The sequence below is a fragment of the Artibeus jamaicensis genome, unplaced genomic scaffold, assembly GCF_021234435.1.
Source record: "Artibeus jamaicensis isolate MK-2021 breed Jamaican fruit bat unplaced genomic scaffold, CSHL_Jam_final scaffold_537, whole genome shotgun sequence".
In the NCBI taxonomy this organism is placed as follows: Eukaryota; Metazoa; Chordata; class Mammalia; order Chiroptera; family Phyllostomidae; genus Artibeus; species Artibeus jamaicensis.
Window position 1 is genome coordinate 24,916,782 of NW_026522047.1, and position 18,852 is coordinate 24,935,633.

The 18,852-nt window shown below is 38.5% G+C and overlaps 1 protein-coding gene across 4 annotated transcripts in view; it reads left to right on the forward strand.

The window, feature by feature from the left end:
- Positions 1 to 18,852, forward strand: part of MARCHF1 (membrane associated ring-CH-type finger 1) — a 402,183-nt gene that overhangs the window by 314,581 nt on the left and 68,750 nt on the right. The gene's annotated exons all lie outside the window — the stretch shown is intronic.

Consider the following 18,852-nt stretch of genomic DNA (forward strand, 5'->3'; position numbering starts at 1 on the left):
TTTTGATTTGTACCTCTCTGCCTATAAGTTTCTCTTCCACTGTAGCATTAGGCATTCCTGTGGGTTTAAAGGAAATTAAGGTTAGAGTAGTTAAATTCCAAAACTACTCCAGGAAAATGTTCTTTTTGTGTGATGTAAGTCAATGGGAGGACTCTGGTAGCCCATTTCAGTGCAGAAAATCCATTTGTTTTAATGGAATATCCAGTCTAATGGAGCATATTGTGCTCAAAGAAAAACTCATTCTCAAGAATGTGCTGAAACAGGTACATAATTTACCAGAAATAAAGTTAAATTCAGCATATTCTAGAAAAATGAATCACAGGAGGCTTGGATCTTATGTTATGTATTCAACTTAAATAGCAGTGTTTGCCTTCTACAACCACGATGATTTTAGAAAAGCCAAAAATATAGTCACACTGGGAAAAGGTTTCAGCAAACTTCTGCTTTTTCATACTTCTTCCTGAAGATGGAATTTGCAACAATACTTCAGAGCGTAACAGAGAAAGACATTTTTTTAAATTGTAATAATCGTGTGTTTGCATGTTTTCCTTTACTTTGGCCAAACACTTAAACTCCTGTGTTCTCTTTACCCCTCACACCTATTCTTCTTTGAGTTACCATGGAGGACGAGAACTGTACTTTTAATACATTCTCTTCATTGTTTCATGTGTTTCCTCGCTGTTCTTCTCCATAATTTTCAGTTTCTTCATTTTTATTTTCTCTTAAAACATTGTGTATTTTCTCTTTCAAATGGTTGTTTTCAAAGGTATGGCAATGAAGGTGGCCCTTTGGGCTCTTTCCCGGGGATTTTTACTTTTACTGTAAACCAAGGTGCAGGAAACTTTCTATAAATGACCAGAGAGTAAATATTTTCAGCTCTGCAGGCCACATAATATATCCCAGTTACTTAACTCTGCCATGGTCGTGTGAAAGCAGCCATAGACAATATGTCTGTTAATGAGCTTGGCTGTATCTGATGAAATGCTATTAACAAAAACAGGCAGCGAGGTGGATTTAGTGGAGGGGCTGAAGCTTGCTGGCATCTGCTACAGGCTAGAGTCTAACAAAATAACTAAAATCTTCATCGTTTACTAGAAGACATGCAAAAATGTCTAATCTGCCTTGCTTTGTGCAGCAAACTCCAAGGTTTGGGCATAGGAGATATGTCTTAAAACTAACTCACCAAAATATATATAAAAATATATTTTAAAATATAAATAAATTGAACACTACTCCTAGTTCTTAGGCAGTCTTCAGAGTGAGTAATGTATTGTGTCTAAAATTTGTCACATTGTCTAAAGCTCAAGTCTAATATAGCAGAAATTAAGATCTATATGAAGCTAAATATTGAATTAATCTCAGTTTCCTATTTTTGACTCAAGGGAAATAATTTTTAAAGGCAGTTTAGAAACATATTTATTAAGTAAATGATTGATTTTTTTAAGAAAGAAAAAGAAAATGAGCCCCTAATGTAAAGAGGAAAAAGCTAAGTTTTATTTTATATTAACAGAAGACTTTATTAGGTAATTTTCTTTCTTGTGGATCAAAACTAATCAAACAACCTCTTGAATTTGCTTCAGTTTTGGTGGAGAACAGAAGTTTGAAGGACATTTCTGGGAAAACAATATTTTACCTAAAATGGTTAAAACATATTGAAGAAAACATGGCATGAAATAGCATATAGGAATATTGGCTTTACCTAAATGTTATACATTTTCTAATTAAAATATCTTGAAGAAACATGGATAGTATAATATATAGTATAGTGATAGTATGATCACTTATCAAAGCATTATTGAATATATATATAGTGATATATATTCAATATATATATCACTATATATAGTGATAAGTGATAGTATGATCACTTATCAAAGCATTATTGAATATATATTGTAAGAAAACACATTTTAATTATAAGAACATAGGAGAAGCTTTGTGCAGTAATATTATCAATTTTTCTCTTATAGCTGTCTCTTCAATATACCCATCTTCATCCCACCCTACTTATTTAGAAAAAATATATATTTTTCCCATATGTTTTCTCTCTGGACATTTTATTATAACAAAATAGTTACTAAAAGCTAATTTTGAAAAAACAAACATGAAAAATAACTAAATAAAATTAATTTAAAAAAAAAGAAAAACAAACAAATTGCTTACTCCCCTACCAACCCAGAAAGAGGATATCTCAAGAAATATAAATAATTGAAATCATAATGCTGATTATTTGGAACCCACCCTAGTGTTTTAGTCATCGTTCTCTAGAGACACTAAAAGAGATTGATTACGAGGAATTGGTTCATGAGATTACTGAGGCTGAAATGTCGCACAGACTCCCCTCTGCAAACTGAGGCCTTGGGTAAAGCCAGTGGTACAATCTCAGTTCCAGTTTCAGTCCCGGCGCCTGAGAACCTGGAGCAGACGGTGTAAAGGTCAGGGTCAGGAAAAGAACAATGTCCTTGCTCCATAGACAGGCTGGAGGCAAAAAGGAGGAAATTCCTCCTCCCTCCACCTTTTGTTTTGCTCAGGTGCTCAAGAAATTGGATGATGCCCACCCACATTAGGTCAAGCAGCCCACTTCACTGAGCCTGTGGATTCCAATGCTAATCTCCTCAGGAAGTACCCTCCGAGGCTCACCAGGAAACAGTGTTTCATCTGGGCACCCCTTCCGCCAGTCAGGTTGATACACAAAATGAACCATTATAGCCAGGGAGGTACAGGAAGAGGAAATGTAGCAGTTTTCCCTTTTAATTTACTATTTCAAAAAAAATCAATGTTTGGGAGTCATTTGTTCATATAAATATAGTACTTCTTTCTTGTCCATTTTTAGTAGTAAACCATCTTTTAAAAAACAAGTTAAGAAATGTGGTATTTCAGTTTAGTGCTTAGTCTACATTAAAGTGTTGTTTTTCTAAGTCTGAATATAAGACCTTTCAGTTTATTGCCTAATAATGATATTAATTTGATTTATTGTAGTCAAATAATTCTTATTGGTAGCACTCCATAAACACAAATGTTTTTAGAATTATTTTGATAGGCCCACGGAACACAACACCCTGGCTTTCCAGAGTAAATTTAGCAAATCTAGGGTGCAAGTAAATTTACACGCACATGAGAGTGGTCAGAGGAAAATGAAGACCCACAGAAGCAGCTGGGTCCGAGGGCTTGTATATGAGGTTTATCACTAGACTGATAAATAGTATATCTCATAAGCTTCCATTAACCACCAATCCATTGTTTTAGAGCATATGGAAAAAATCTAATTATAGCAGTAACTATGGAAGGAACTCTACTAAGACATCTAGCAAACTTGCTTTCTTGGTCAATAGATACACAAGCATTCTATTCAGCCAAATGCAAGGCCATGAGTTATAAATCCAGTGAGAATGGTTCACTCAGAACTAAAGCAGTGCTAAGCAAATAATGGCAACTGTTTTCTTTAATGGAAAACAAATTCAGGTGATCCAGTACTCTATAGGAAATTTCAACACTACTTGGCTATTAAAAGTTGAAGGTGACTTCAAGCAATTAAATGTTAATTTTTAAAAAAAGCACAAACTTTCTATTATATTTATAAAGAAAAAAAAGAACAAGTGATTTTTTTTCTGAAGAACAATAGAAACCCAAATCCAGTTCTCAAAATTACCCTACCAAGAAAGGTTAAACATGAGTTCAGTAACCAGTGGTTCTACATACTCACTTATGAGAACCTATATGCATAAGCTCAGTTTAATTTATGAGTCATCGATCCAAATATAAAGTCAAATTACTAACTTTTTGTGATCTAACAGATCAGGAATTTGGGCCTGGACCGTACAGCCACTGGAAAATTAGGCAGTGCTAGTGTTGTAGGAGTTGGGTTGAAGGGTAGGCAGACTTCCATAAAAAAGGAACACAATGTCTCCGTTGGTGGACATGAGATATAATTTTTGACCTTCAGTTCAATGGCTTCCATGCAGTTGTACACAGGGCCAATCAAGCCAAAGAAATTAGGAAAGTTTGAATAATATTTAAGCCCAACATAGAGCAACCAACTTTGTTTCTGGTCCTACTAATCTCTAGTACCAGTCTGGAGAGGAAGAATGTAACAGTAAGAAAATAAGTGGAAATCTAAGAGACAAAGTCCAGCCTAGAAATTTGCCTTTGGAGTTCTCTGGGGTTCCTAAATACATCCGTCAGATTTGTGTTTCTTGACAGAAGTTCCACTTCTCTTGGGGCCCAAAAAGGTTAGAACACCCTCTTCCTAGTGGAGGGGAGGTAAAATTTCTCCTCTACCCTCTCTTGGTTTTCAGCTGGGACTGACATTGAACAGATTAACAAAAGAGTTCATATTTTACTTAATAAGATTTTACATGCACATGAGAGTGGTCAGAGGAAAATGAAGACCCACAGAAGCAGCTGGGTCTGAGGGCTTTATATGAGGTTGAGCAAGGAGTGGCAACTGTGAAAAGTAAAATGCATGGGGAGACTAAGGCAAGACAAGAATTATTATATCAAAGTTTATTTGCACACATTTCTCTCAGCTACAACTCTTCGTCTCTGGGGATAAGAACGTTTATTTCCTCCTGGTATCTGGAGAGCATCCTTCATAGGGGAGTTTCAACCTCCTTCTTTCAGGAAGAAAAGGAGAGGTGGGAGCTCACACCTGCTGTTTTTGAAGTGCCTTTAGCTCAAAATAATCAATATGCCAAAGCCCCATATTTTTGGCTGCCATGTCCTTAACTCCTTCACTACCATATGAAAATGTTTACTTTCCATTGAAGTAAGCTTGCAGATATTTATTAATTTCCGCATCAGCCTGGGAATTAATGTTTTCTTTATAGTTTCCCACTTCTATTTGAATATATAAAAGTGCATAGAGTAGACCCTTGATTTTCAGAAGAAATGCATCCTAAAACCTTCAGTAAATCCCAGATTTATGAATATCATAAGGTAATTTGTTAGAAACCTCTTTTTTCCCTACCAACAGACATAATTTTCTTATACTATTATTAGTCATAATAACAAAATTACAGGAATTGTAATAACTTTAGCTCTTCTCTTTATTCTCCCAGATGGCATTATTACTTGATTTCCCTATGCACTCTCAATCGAAGTTAAACTATCATTTTATTTTTCAAAACTGACAGATTTGATGAAGTAACAACTCAGATGTTAAAAAATATTTTTTAGATTCTTTAGCAGACACTATTTAGAAATAATCATGTAGAAAATGTAAGGACAATGTATTATAACATTAGGCAAATGTATTGTATTTGCCAGATGCTAAAAATGACTTTAGGGACAACTCAGAGTTTGCGCTTATAGGTTGACATGATAATGAGATTTTGTGTTAAACCCATAAAAAGAAATTATAAATGAAAGAGGTATGAAAACTGAGACTAATATTGTAAAGTCTTTTGCATTCTCTTGTCTTAATTGCCAATTTGTATCCCTTTGGCATTTTAAATAGGAAAGTAAACATTCTCTTTGATATAGCTAATATGATTTTAATGAATAAGGGGTGGCCCTAACAGACAATTAGCCCAATTATTAGATTATTACTCTAAAGATCTACAAATCAACTGTCCTAAAACCCAGAGTGCTTTTGCTTATATAAAATGCCAGTGATCCTGTATAAAAATCCAGCTTATGCAGTCACTTAGGCATGAGGCTGGCAAGCTGTGCGGCCTGGTGGATATAATACCAGGTGACAGTTTAGGCTTTTAAAGATATTTGGGGGGGTTGCTGGTGTGTTTATTTTTTATAAACATGGGAGAAATATGATTGGACATACTTGAAAATCTCTGCAGGCTAAAATTATCCATAGCTATGGCCTGTGATCTTGAAATCTGGGGTGTTAACTGTTCACTTATCTGTGCACACAGTGCATTTATCTGTGCACACAGTGCATTTATCTGTGCATTAAGTACATTTCGGAAGTTTCTTCTGAGAGCTCTTGGCCCTGCCTATGTACACATCTTTGACCAATTTTCTTGTAATTATTTACTGGCTTTTTATTTAGGCTAACATTTTGATAGTAATATATATACCCACATTTCTCTGACCTCGCCTTACCCCATGCCTTAGCCACATGAAATTGCTTCATGAAAACATATGACTGAGAATATGTAACTCTTAACTCATTTCAACTCTTTATCAACCACCCTGTTGGCAGACACAGTATTTATAAAGTATTATATGATATGTGGCATTTCCTCTAAAGTTAGCTCCTGAACTAAACCAGATAGGAAAGAGTAGTTGAGATCCCATATTTTGCGCTTCTGCGGGGCTGCTTTTCATTGACGTAACCTAAATAAATTCGGGCCTTCTTGTCCAAATTTAAGTCCTATGTCAACATCACATATCATTCAAAAGAAAGGCACTTCCTGTTCAGAAAGCACTGGTGAGCTCTTCTGGGGGAAGGGTTCTTGCAGTGGCCTATGGATTGCAGGCAGAAGCAGAGATGAAGCTGCAGTTAGAGCAAAGCACACACAGTAAGGGCTCCTCAAGTTCCTTTATTTCTTTCATCTATCTACGAAAGGTTCTTATTCATTTAAACAGCTGCTCAACTTTGTCTGAACCACAAAACTCTTAAAGCTGTTCTTTGGCCCCTAACTCTCGGCTCTCACTCCATCTCCTTATTGGATCTTGTTTCCTTCTCAGACTTCCTTTGTAGACAAACCTACCCGCTCTCTCTTTCTCCCTGTGTCCCTGTCTGCCAACCCAGGTCACATGAAGACTTTGCAGACAAGCAGTGAAGATTTTAAGAGAGAGGGGGTAGAAGAAAGGGTTAAGAACACTTGCAATGAATTTCAAACACATGTCCATTATTATTTTCTGATGGCATAAGGTCAAAGTAGAAATTTTCCTATTGCGCTGAATTTTACTTTGACGTCATGCCATTGGAAAATAACAGTGGACACGTGTTTGACATTCAACACTGTATCCATTATAAAAATTGTGTTGAGCAATAGTGTTCATTACTATTTCTCTTAAATGATCACCCAGACATGAACACTCTTTTTTGGTCTCAGAGTCAGCAATGGTGCTTTTTCTAATGGTTCACTTTGTTTTTTTATCTCACGGGAAGTGATTCTTTGTATCAGGGACCAGAAAACTTAGAACCACATTTGCCTCACCGCTCTGGCCAGTGTATGTATCTCACCTTTTCTTCTCTAAGTTCCTCTTTGTCCCATTGTCTTCTTACATTAAAAAATAAATTTTGGTTAAAATACCCATAGTATAAGATGGGCTATGTTAATCAATTTTAGGTGTAAAAGTTCAGGGATTTTAGTCCATCCTCACTGTTGTACAACCAGTCTCTGAAACTCTTTTCATCTTGCAAAACTAAAACTCTGCCCAATAAACCACACCTCCCATGCTGCCCCCCAGCCCCCAGCAATAACCACTCTACTTCCTGTCTCTATGGATTTGACTGATGTAGGCATCTCATATAACTGGAATCATACAGCATTGGCTTTTTGCGTCTGGCTTATTTCACTTAGCATAATGTTCTCAAGGTTTATTCATGTTGCGGATAAAATATGTCATAATTTCCTTCCTTTCTAAGGTGGAATAATATTCCATAGTATGCATATACCACATTGCGCTTATTCATTTGTCTGTCAATGGACACAAGGTTTGCTTTGACATTTTGGCTATTATGAGTAGTGCTGCTATGAACATTTGTATGCAAGTTGACATATGCTTTTCTCTCTCTTGAGTAAACACACAGAAGTGGAATGGCTAGGTTGTATTGTAGGCGCATTTAACTTTAGGTCAAACTGCCAGATGACTACTTCCAGCAATGTTCAAAAGTTCCAGTTGCTTTCTTGCCAGTACTTGATGTTACCAGTATTTTTAGTTGTAGCCATTCTAATGGGTAGGTAGTGGTATGTTCTTGTGGCTTTAATTTGTATTTCACTGATGATAAATGGTTTAGAGTATCTTTTCAAATGTTTAGTGTAAATTCACATATTTTTTAAGTGGCTGCTCATATACTTAGCCTATTTCTATTTGGTGTTCGTCTTTTCAATTACTGAGTTGTAAGAGTGTAAGAATTGTTTATATACTCTGGATACAAGTTCTTTATCCAATACACACCTCACCTTTTCTCTTTCTTTATAATGCCTTTCTAAGAGAAATAGTATTTCATTTATGTAAAATGTAATTTACCAACAATTAATTTTGTGATTTGTGCTTTTTGTATTTCAACTAGAAAACCTTTTTCTACTTTGAGATCACAGAGATTTTCTTCTATTTTTTTCAGAATTCTGTAGTTTTTGCTTTTTGTTTTGAATGAATCATTTTAAGTAATTTTTAATATATTATAAGGTAAGGATTGAGATTCATTTTCTTCAAGGTGGATATCCATTTGTTCCAGCCCCATTTTTGGAAAGATGTTCCTTTCCTCATTGAATTGCTTTGGCACCTTGGTCGTAAATCAGTTGGTCATATTTGTATATCTACTTCCAGATTCTCTATTCTGTCTCATTGGTTAATTTGTATGTATTTTATAATTTGGGTGCTACCTTATTTAAAGACACTTGTCATGACCCTTATCTACTCATCAGAATCTTCACTGATTACCTATCAAATAGTATAGAACAGTACCTACCTTGACATTGAAATTTCATCATTGTCTAAAGTCTTCCCTTTCAGATTTATCACTGGCATCCCATGCTTCCAATGAATGCAGTTACTCACTGCTCCAAGTGTATACCTCATACGTTCATATAAGATTGCATCGTATACTCTAAGAGGAGTGAGGATGGGGTGCAAGAATACAGTATAGATAAAGATCAATAAGTAGCAAAACATCCTGGTATAAAGGAAACACTTTGAGATTAAGCAAATTCTGTGTGCCTTTGGAGGGTAAACTAGAGTTAGGGCAGGAATCCACAGAGAAACTAATTTTAATGTGATTGTAAGGTGGCACCATCAGATGTTATAGCTAGAGAAATGCAGGGGAAGTGAAGTCCCCACGAGACAGTGAGTTCTGCTACTGACCAAGCAGGGGCTGCACGATCACGTACTGAGAGTGTGATAAATGGACTAACAGTGTCAGGTTGGGGTCAGAACAAGACACCTTTATGAAGTTTCCTATAGCCCTGAGATTGCATCAATATTTTTAAAATTTATTTTACAACCAAAAAGGGTCTTTTAGACAGTTTGGGGCCTATTTCTGTTCCCTAGAGCCAGTTTAATATTTCATTTAATACTTAATTCTTTAACATGTCATTCATAAACTCTGGAAATTAATGACTTTTTTTAAAAGAAGGAAGCTTTTGCATAGCAGTGGCTATCCAAAGTTCTAGAGTCATTCTTCATAAGGTATCATTAATGTATTAGAAAATAATAGAAGCCGTTTATTTTTCCTCACATCATAAATTATATGCCGTGCTCTCCCAGTAGAGTAGCTCTAAACTGGTCAGGGCAGCAGAAGGCAACCACTTTAGCATCTTTTGAAGCAGTAATTAATTTTCAAAATGCCAAGGCCAATCGGCAACCGTTAACATTGCCCCTGAAGCACAATTGTGGCCTCGATGCCATAGAGATGAGTTGTCTTGTGTTGCCTATAAATGGGTTCTCAGAAAACCTAATTTAAAATTACTGCCTTTAATTATATGGTGGATATAAATAACTTTGATAAAATTAGTGCAGCTGGCCTCCTGTTTGTTTTTCCCATTTGAATGCACTGTACAATATAATCATCTGAAATAAACATCCATTACAAAGAAGGCTTCATTTCAAAGAACATATTATTCTGCTCATCCAGTCAATTGTTATTTTCCCCTTCCCAACCACATTTCAATCTTGCACCTATTAAAGGGATGAACAAATTACCGAGCTCTTATAATGTACCAACTAGCAAATTAAAACAATTCATTGCTGTTGAATAGGGCCTTGCATTTAAAAGATTTTAATTCCTTTTTATTCTCCATTACTATGTTTTCTTTTTAAACAGACCCTGCCAGCTTAAGAAATGGTGAAACATGTATTCGTCTCTATACAATGTAGCTATATTACTTCCTCAATAGGAATCCCTATCTGTAAAATAAAACAGAGGATGCTTCTTTAATTTGGTGTGCTTTTTTTAACTCCAAAGTCCAAGAAAAAGGTCTCGAGAATTATATAAAATCTGGCCTCACTGCATTTATGTGTTACAGAACAGAATTGCCTCCTTCATAGAATAGAGTGTAGCCCTTTCACCTTGGGTCACTGGATATGATCATCTGTCGTCTTTCTCTCCACCGCACTCAGGACAGGATTTACGAAGGTCCATTCAGCTCAGCCCAACGATTACCACCAAGCACAGTTCAACCCCACAACCCTTTAGCTACCTGATATGTACAGACAGTATGAAGTTTTCCAAAATGAGTAAGACATGATCTCAATCCGGCAATAAATCCCCCCCCCCAAAAAAAAGATTAACTGTGGACTGGTGTGGCAGGTTTGAAAATGATGAGACAGGAATATGGGTGATGACGTAAAAACTAGAGTTAAGAGCGATTCCATTAAAAAAATGTTGAAAGGGTTCCTGGAGTTCAAATAAAATAGTGCCTGAGGGTGGAAAGTTAACTGGGTCTTGAGGAAAATTCCAAACCTTTTCTCTTGCCACTTTCTTTGTAGAGAAAGGCACAGGGGAAAAAAGTATGAAACATATTGATAATAACAAATAAGCTAGGTTTTGCTGGGACTCAGGAATTAAGATAAGTGACCAAAGTTACCAGCAATATCAGAGAAGTAGATGGGACACAGAACTTTACAAAGGACTGAAAACACCAAATTCTTCTCTTTGAATTTAATTTATTAGGTAGTCAGGAACCATTGAAGCCTTCTAACAAGGCAAAGAAAGTGACTGGAGCATTACCTTAGGAAGATAAATCCTACCGTTCTGCAGAATACAGATCAAAATAAAGAACCAAAGGGAGAAAATGAGAACTGTGAGAAGAATTTTTCTCTCTCTGCACAATTAACTGCACCAGATTGAGGGGAGTGCCAGGATCTAGAACTTGACCATTTTCGAGTGGGACTCACAGCGGGCACCAGACCAGCAATGAGAGGACTGAAGTGATTGGTAAATACAGCTCCAGGAGCATGGGGAGAGTCCAGCCAGCCCAGGCAATGCCAGCAGGCACCCAAGTTTTCTGATAATAGAGCCCACCCTAAACCTCCAGTATCTGAATTGATGTTCTCACAAAGGCAAGCCTGGGACAAAGACTTGTACTCTCGTATGAATTGTTTGTCTGGGAGGTGTTTCCTGGGCAGGAAGAAGGGCAGTGCAACAGAAAAGAAGGAGAAGCCAACAGAAGGATGCAGTGCAGGTCACGGAGGTGCCAAACAGCGTGATTTCAGCAGGATCACCTATGAAATGTAAAGAATGACTCCAAGAACTGACTACTTGGAAGACCGGGACCGGTGTACCTATCCCTGGCTTCTGTCCTCTTTTAGTCCAGGGCTGCCTAGAGGGAACATCTCTAAGCTTTGAGCTTTCACAAAGTGCCCCTGGCCGACAATTAACCGAGCTGAACCTGACATTCTCCTTTATAGAAGCTTCCCAGGCAGTTAAGCAAGCCAGGCGAGTGCATATCCTCACCTTTGTCGTTGGCCCCTGCTATACAGATGCTAGAGCGAGGGCGTGGCTCCATCCGCAGGTACCTCCTCCAGCCCGTAACTGGGATGCTGCCACTCCCTGGGCGCTTCCACCACTACCAGCAAAGCGTTCTCTGTTATGTCTGACCAGGAGCGGCCTGTCTCCTAAATTCTGTCCTGTGGGTCTTCTGTCTAGAACAATTTCTGGGGTCAGTTTTCTCTCAGTTTGGGCTCCCCTCAGAAGGTCTGGTGACAAGACTTTCGGCGCAGGTGGTGTGTTTCAGAAGTCATCCCAGGAGTCATAAATGAGGTAGGAAACATCACACAAGAATGGGCAAAAAATCAATTTAAGGATGCATTTTCTTGAATCCTTACCCAAGGATAGGCCCTTTTTTAAAAGTTGGTGTTCGAGTGAGAGGAAGAGAGAGGGAAACATTGATGTGAAGGAGAGGCGTTGATTGGTTGCCTCCCGCACATGCCCCGATCGGGAATCAAACCTGCAGCCCTTTGGTGAACAGGAAAACGCTGTTCCCAACAGAGCAGCTCGGCCAGGGCAAGGGTGCATTTTGAAGTCAGCTATGGCTGCTTCATTCTAATGGGACTTCTGGGAAGTATTTAAAATGTCTCTCAGAATTTTCTACCTGGGAGAAAGGAGAATGGACCATTTACCAATTACTTTCTAGACCCCATTTTTTGAGAGTTGCTCCTATAGGTATTAAGCCCCTTGCACGCAGGCTTGTGCAAGCCGGAGTGTGTCCCCATGGAATTAGGAATACAGAGAAGAAACTAAGTGACCCTCACCTAAGGTGGGACATGGTCACCATAGGGTCAGCTGGCACACGCAGGGAACTGTTCCCCGGAGCTGCCACTGCCAGAAGTGGGTTGAGGGATGTAATGGAGGGGACCAGAGACAATAGTCTGAATCTGTCTGTGCTGCTCCCAGAACGCCTGCATTTCACTAGGTAGCCCGGGTACCGTGCTGGGTCCTCAGCTTCTCACAGAATGGTCCCCACTGATGCCCCCAAAAGATGGTCCTTGCTCTCAGAAGTAGCCTTACCATGTCCAGGTCCCCGGGGTTCAGCCTGGACTGCTGCCAAAGCTTGTATTGGGTCTGATCTGTATCAGTAAGAGCAGGTGGCTTGTGAGAATTGGGAGGTGACATGAGCTGCTACTAAACACCAAATTGTCTGCCATTCATTCACTGATGACAGTCACTCTCCCATTTGTGTTTTCAAATATCTTTTCCAATTGGAAGTGTAGGCAAGCTTAGCTGGGCCTCTGTGGACCAGGCGACTCTCTGGCTGGCCTCCCGGGGCCTCTGGGATAGGCTGGATTCTGCACCTTTACCTGCAGCTTCTCCTTTGACCTGCCTGAAGAGCCCAGCCTTGCACCAAGCCTCTCCCATAGTGGTGTGGACTGCTGAAGGTAGATTTGGCTTTTCCTTTTAGAAAAGATGTCCGGTTTCTTCCAAACCTCGGTGTGCCCAAAGGGACATTATGAAAACTTGCTAAGACTCCCTTCCACTTTTTGTGTCTGGCCTGTGTCTTCCTTTCTGCACCATTTTTAATCTACAGAATTATAAACTCGGCTCCAAGGTCACTTTCTTCTACATCTAGATTTTGTATTCAGTCAATGGTGTGGATGTTTGCTACACAAGTTTCTTAGGAATCTTACACGATTCTCAGCACGTAGTACAGTAAGTTTTGCATACTGTGGTAGGAAGGGGCCATGTGAATTTCTACAAGTAATCTCAGTTTTCATAACTTCCTCTTAAGTCCCCTTTATTGCTGATGTGGGAAATGTTTGCTTTTTTAAAACAAGACTTCTGTCTGCTGGGCTTCAGAACTTAATCACAATCCATTTTTCTTTTTATAAAATTTATTTTATTTTATTTATTTATCTTTAGAGGGGAAGGGAAGGAGAGAGGGAGAGAAACATCAATGTATGGTTGCCTTTCGTGCATCCCCTGCTGGGAACTGGCCTGCAGGGAACTGGCCTGCAACCCTGGCATGTGCCCTGACTGGGAATCAAACCTCGATTGTCTGGTTTGCAGGCCCGTGCTGAATCCATTGAGCTACACCAGCCAGGGCCAACGATCTATTTTTCAAGGTTTCTTCCCACTTGCCTACATTTTTCAGAATACATTGGGAGGGACCTCTATTTGGAGTTCTGTACTGCAGGTTTCTACAAGACATGGTGCTAAAGCACAGCTGCTGGCTCTTGGACCTGCCGACTAGCTCTTTGTTACAGTTTGACCTTCTAACCCATTTGGGTTTTCACTGGAATCACCATGCCTCTTGTCTGGGTAGTCACTTCTGTGGCCCTCTGTTACAGAGTCACATTTGTTTGAACTCTGGTGACCCTTGCTTGCCTCCCCAGAGTAGCAATTTCAATGATCTTTCCCACAAAAGCACAAGACACCTGGATTCCCTCTCTTCACCCCAGGCTAAGGGAATGGGAGAACTGGCTCAGGTCCATCTGCTGCAGTTACTTCTATCCTACCATGCAGCTGTCAATGTAGGCACTGCTCTTGCCCACTGAGAAGCTGATCTTAAAGACACAGTCTTTCCAGAGAAGGAAAGAACGAGCATCATGTTCTTGCTTTGTTCCCAAGCATGTCTTGGTGAATTTTCCAAGTACCCTGCCCTGCTCCCCACATCCACTTCCCACACCATGCTCAGCCCAGGTGGATAAATGGAGAGAGAAGACACTGGGATTTCTTCTTTTGTTCTTCTCTCCCTTCTCTACTGTCCTGCCCTTCAGCAGCAAACAGTAAGCAGAGAGTAAGTTATACCCTTCACCTTCCTCTGCTATAGGTTATAAAAATCATGACCAGAAGCCCAAGAACTCATCTAGATATATAAAAGTGAGGTTTGGGAATTTAGAAAACAGTTTTGTCTATCAAAAAAAATCAAGGCTTTCAAGAATATTAGCATTGGAATCTCAGGGAAACAAAAACTAAATATGAAATTTGAAGTAGGATAATATCCCCTTTGATATAAGGCAATAAATTAAATTTTTAATTTTTGGAAATGTTGAGTCAGTCACTGGGGCGAGTTGTAAGAATACTGATGATCAGGTTCTGTGTCCTGGGTCCCCTTCCTTTGAGATTCTAAAACAGGCCCGGGAAGAGGTAATTTAAAAAAAATCTTCCCAGTGATTCTAATTTTTAGCCAATATTGAGAATCATTGATTTAAGTCTGTTATATGTCTCCCTTTGGAATGAAGGGATACCAGTGAGTCTGTTTGTGGGGAGAAAATGTGATTTGTTGGGAATAAATAAAAAGATTCTCATAATCCAAGGTTAATGTCCTATGACAGTTCCTGGACACGCTACAAAGCACTTACCTGATCAATGATATTATGTTATCCTTCCAACAGTTCTCTGTTAATTGAAGAAGGGAAGTGGAAGTCAAAGAGGGGAAATAAGAGTAAAAAAAATCTTGATTCTTGTCGTCACTTATAACATCATCATTAATATGATTAAAACTTTTTTCTTTCATTAAAATTGAAGGTTTTAAATATTATAGAAATCTATAACCTAAAAATTAAAGGTTTCTCATAATTCTGCCTCAAAAAGATAATTACTGCTAATATTTGGATAGATACTTCTCCAAATGTGTCCTATTCATATGACAACATATATAATGTAAGCATTGTTAACCACATGAGATCATACTATCTATAATTTTGAAACTTGACTTTTCACATAAAAATACATCCTCCAAAGGTGTGTGTATGATTGTGTGTGCATGTGTGTGAGTGTCTTCTTCCTTTTGATGGCTTTCGTATTTCATTGTAAGTAACTAAACCTTTGGGTTGTTTCCAGTTTCTCGCTGTTAAAAACAATGCTATTATATTATGAACATTCTTATTATAATGAAAATATCTTTGGGCAATTGTGCAAGTGTTTTAGCAAAACTGATTCCTGTGATTAGAATTTCCGACTTGAATAACATAGACTTTCTCTGTTTTAACAAAGTTTACCAAATCGCCCTGCAGCAAGTTGTACCAATTTATAATTACATACTTCACCAATATGTAGCAATGCTTGGTTTCCCCACCTCTGTACCCGGGTGTTAGCAATCTTTTTTGAATGCACTGATCTGATAAGTGAAAGTGAAGAGCATTGTTAACTGAATTCATATTAGTTTGTGTACTGAAATTGAGTGTCTTTTTTATGAGTATATTTCAGCCATGTGTAATTCCTTCTGTGTGAACTGTCTGGGTGTCTTACTCATTGTTCTCAAAGATCAATCAACTTTTCTTCCTTGATTTGTAAAAAAAAATCTCGGACCACTAGAGAAAGTAGCTGTTTGGCTATCACAGATGTTATGAATATGACATTATTTATGTCTTCAAATTTTTCTGGGCTAGTGTTGGTGCGTGCATGTATGTGTTTATTTATATTTATTAATTTATTTTTAAGATTTTATTTATTTATTTAGAGGGGAAGGGAAGGAGAGAGGGAGAGAAACATCAATGTATGGTTGTCTCTCATGCATTCCCTGCTGGGAACTGGACTGCAACCCAGACGTGTGCCCGGACTGGGAATTGAACCGCAATCGTGTGGTTCAAAGGCCCATGCTCAATCCACTGAGCTACAGCAGCCAGTGCTGTGTTTATTTTTTTTATAAACTAAAAGTTATTTTTCTAAATATTATGCCAAACAGTCTTTTGCTGTGTTAATTTTTTGTTTCTTGTTCTCCTGAGGAAGGAATTCCCTTCTAAAATATTATAAACATACTCAATTATGTGTTCTTCACATACTTTTATGGTTTTGTTTTGCTACAGTTAAGTTGTTTATCCACCTAAATTTCACTGGAGGCAGTAGGAAGGCATGCAGCTTTACATTTTGCTGGATGACTAGTCATTCTCCTCCTTGCTGTTTATTTAATAACTTAGACTTATCCCACTGATTTGAAATACAACTTTATTATGTAATAAGGTATAGATAGATAGATAGATAGATAGATAGATAGATCGATCGCTATTCTAATGTGTCTTTTCCTTTGCCACCCAATAATCCTCTAATTTCTGGAGAGTCATACTGCTTTGATATCTGATAAAAGTACTATAGCTCTTGATCCCACTTAGCTTTTATTAAAGAATTTTCCTAGATGTTTCCTCATATTACCTTTTTCAGCTGATCTTTCAAATGATTTTAGTCCTATTTAAAAATAAAACAATCAGTTGGGCCTGTATTGCTTAAATGACCCCTTTTCTCAGTCCCCATTGTCTACCAAATGTATTGAGTCCTGATTCTTCTCCCTGCTGCAGTCAGTTCTGTACCTCCCAATCACCTTGATGCAGTGACCAAGGGGAGCTTTCTGGTCCCCAGATTTCATCATTTCCATTTACTGCTGAGTATCTGCCAATGACTTTCCATTTATTTGAGGATACAGCCCAAACATCTCGGTGTGGCATACAGGACCTCTATCTACTCATTCATGTTGACTTTGTATTACTGGTACTTCGTTCACTCCCTTCCCTCCAGTCATTACAAAACTTTCTGTGTTCCCCAAACGAGCCGTGTTCTCCCTACTCTGTGCTCTTGTACAACCTTCTCCCTGTCTGGGTTCCCCTCTCCCACTTTTCTCACACTCACCCTTTTGAGGTCAGGTGTCATCTCCTCTGTGACACTCACTTTAAATCTCTGCTCCATTCTGTATTAGATGTCCTTCCTTCATCAGAACCCCATTCCCAGACTTTTGGGATATACTAAAGTCACTTATTCACTTACATCTCTTCTCCGCTAAATGAGAAGCCCCTTCAGGATGCTATCTCCTTCTTTAGTCCCAGAACTCGTCATTGTATCTATTATATAATCCACCCTTAATTCACTTTTGCCGAGCAAATGCATCAAAAGTGACATCAGCTAGGGTCAATTTTATATCAGTTAGCTGGTCAAATAGATTTCAGTATTAATTCTAGACTTTTCCAGATTCTGAAAGCCACCTGCATTCTTTAGCTCAGGGAACCCTCCCTCCATCTTTACAAACAGAAATACAGCATCTTTCCTTCTCTCAGAAATACAGTACTTTTGCTCTTATCCGTCTGTACCTTGTCTCCTCTGATTATAACACTTCTGCCTCCATCTTATAAGGTTCCTCATGATTACATTGGACCCTCCAAGGTAACCCAGGATAATTTTCCCATCTCCAGATCTTTAACTTACTCTAATGTGCAAAGTACTTTGTGTTGTATAAGGAAATGTATTCACAGATTCCAGAGACTGGGATGTTAACATGCTGAAAGGTGAGGTGGAATATTATTCAACCTACCATGCTTTCTCTTGAAAGTTTTTTTGACCTCTTGCATTAGAATTAATTTCTTTTTCTCTGGATCCCACAATATCCCAAATATGGAAATTTTTAGAACTACTTTGAAGTTTGGGATTAACTTTTCTCTTTTTTTATTTAATTGTTTTTCAACTACAGTGTTCTTTCTTTTAATCCCATCCCAGCGACCCCCCCATGCCCCCCACCTCCCTCCCATTTCCACCCCCCTTAGTTGTTGTCCATGTGTCCTTTATACTAGTTCCTGTAAATCCTTCCCCTTTTTCCACTGAAATTCCCTCCCCTCTCCTCTCTGGTCACTGTGCCCCTGTTCTCTATTTCAGTGTCATTGTTTTTATTTTGCTTGCTTGCTTGTTTTGTTGTTTAGGTTCCTGTTAAAGGTAAGATCATATAGTATTTGTCTCTCACTGCCTGGCTTATTTCACTCAGCATAATGCTTTCCAGTTCCTCCAAGCTGTTGCAAAGGGTAGGAGCTCCTTCTTTCTTTCTGCTGCATAGAATTCCATTGTGTATATGTACCATAATTTTTTGATTCATTCATTTACTGATGGGCATCTAGGTTGCTTCCAGCTCTTGGCTATTGTAAATTGTGCAGCTATGAAGATTGGGGTGCATAGGTTCTTTTGGATTGGTGTTTTAGGGTTCTTAGGATATAATCCCAGCAGTGGAATTGCTGGGTCATAAGGTAGGTCAATTTTTAGTTTTTTTAAGAAAATTCAGTACTGTTTTCCATAACGGTTGTACCAGTCTGCAATCTCACCAACAGCGAACTTAACTTTCTACCTTTACTGTTATTTTTTGGTGGGAAAATTGTGTATTCCGTCTGCGCAGTCAGACTGGCCTGAGTCTGGACCTAGGAGTTTCTTTTTTTCCTATGTGAAAGAGAGGCGTGTTGCTAGGGGGGACAAGAGAACAGATGCAGGAGCATCTCATCCAATGCTTTGCTCTAACACCCACTAGTAAGAAACAGCAC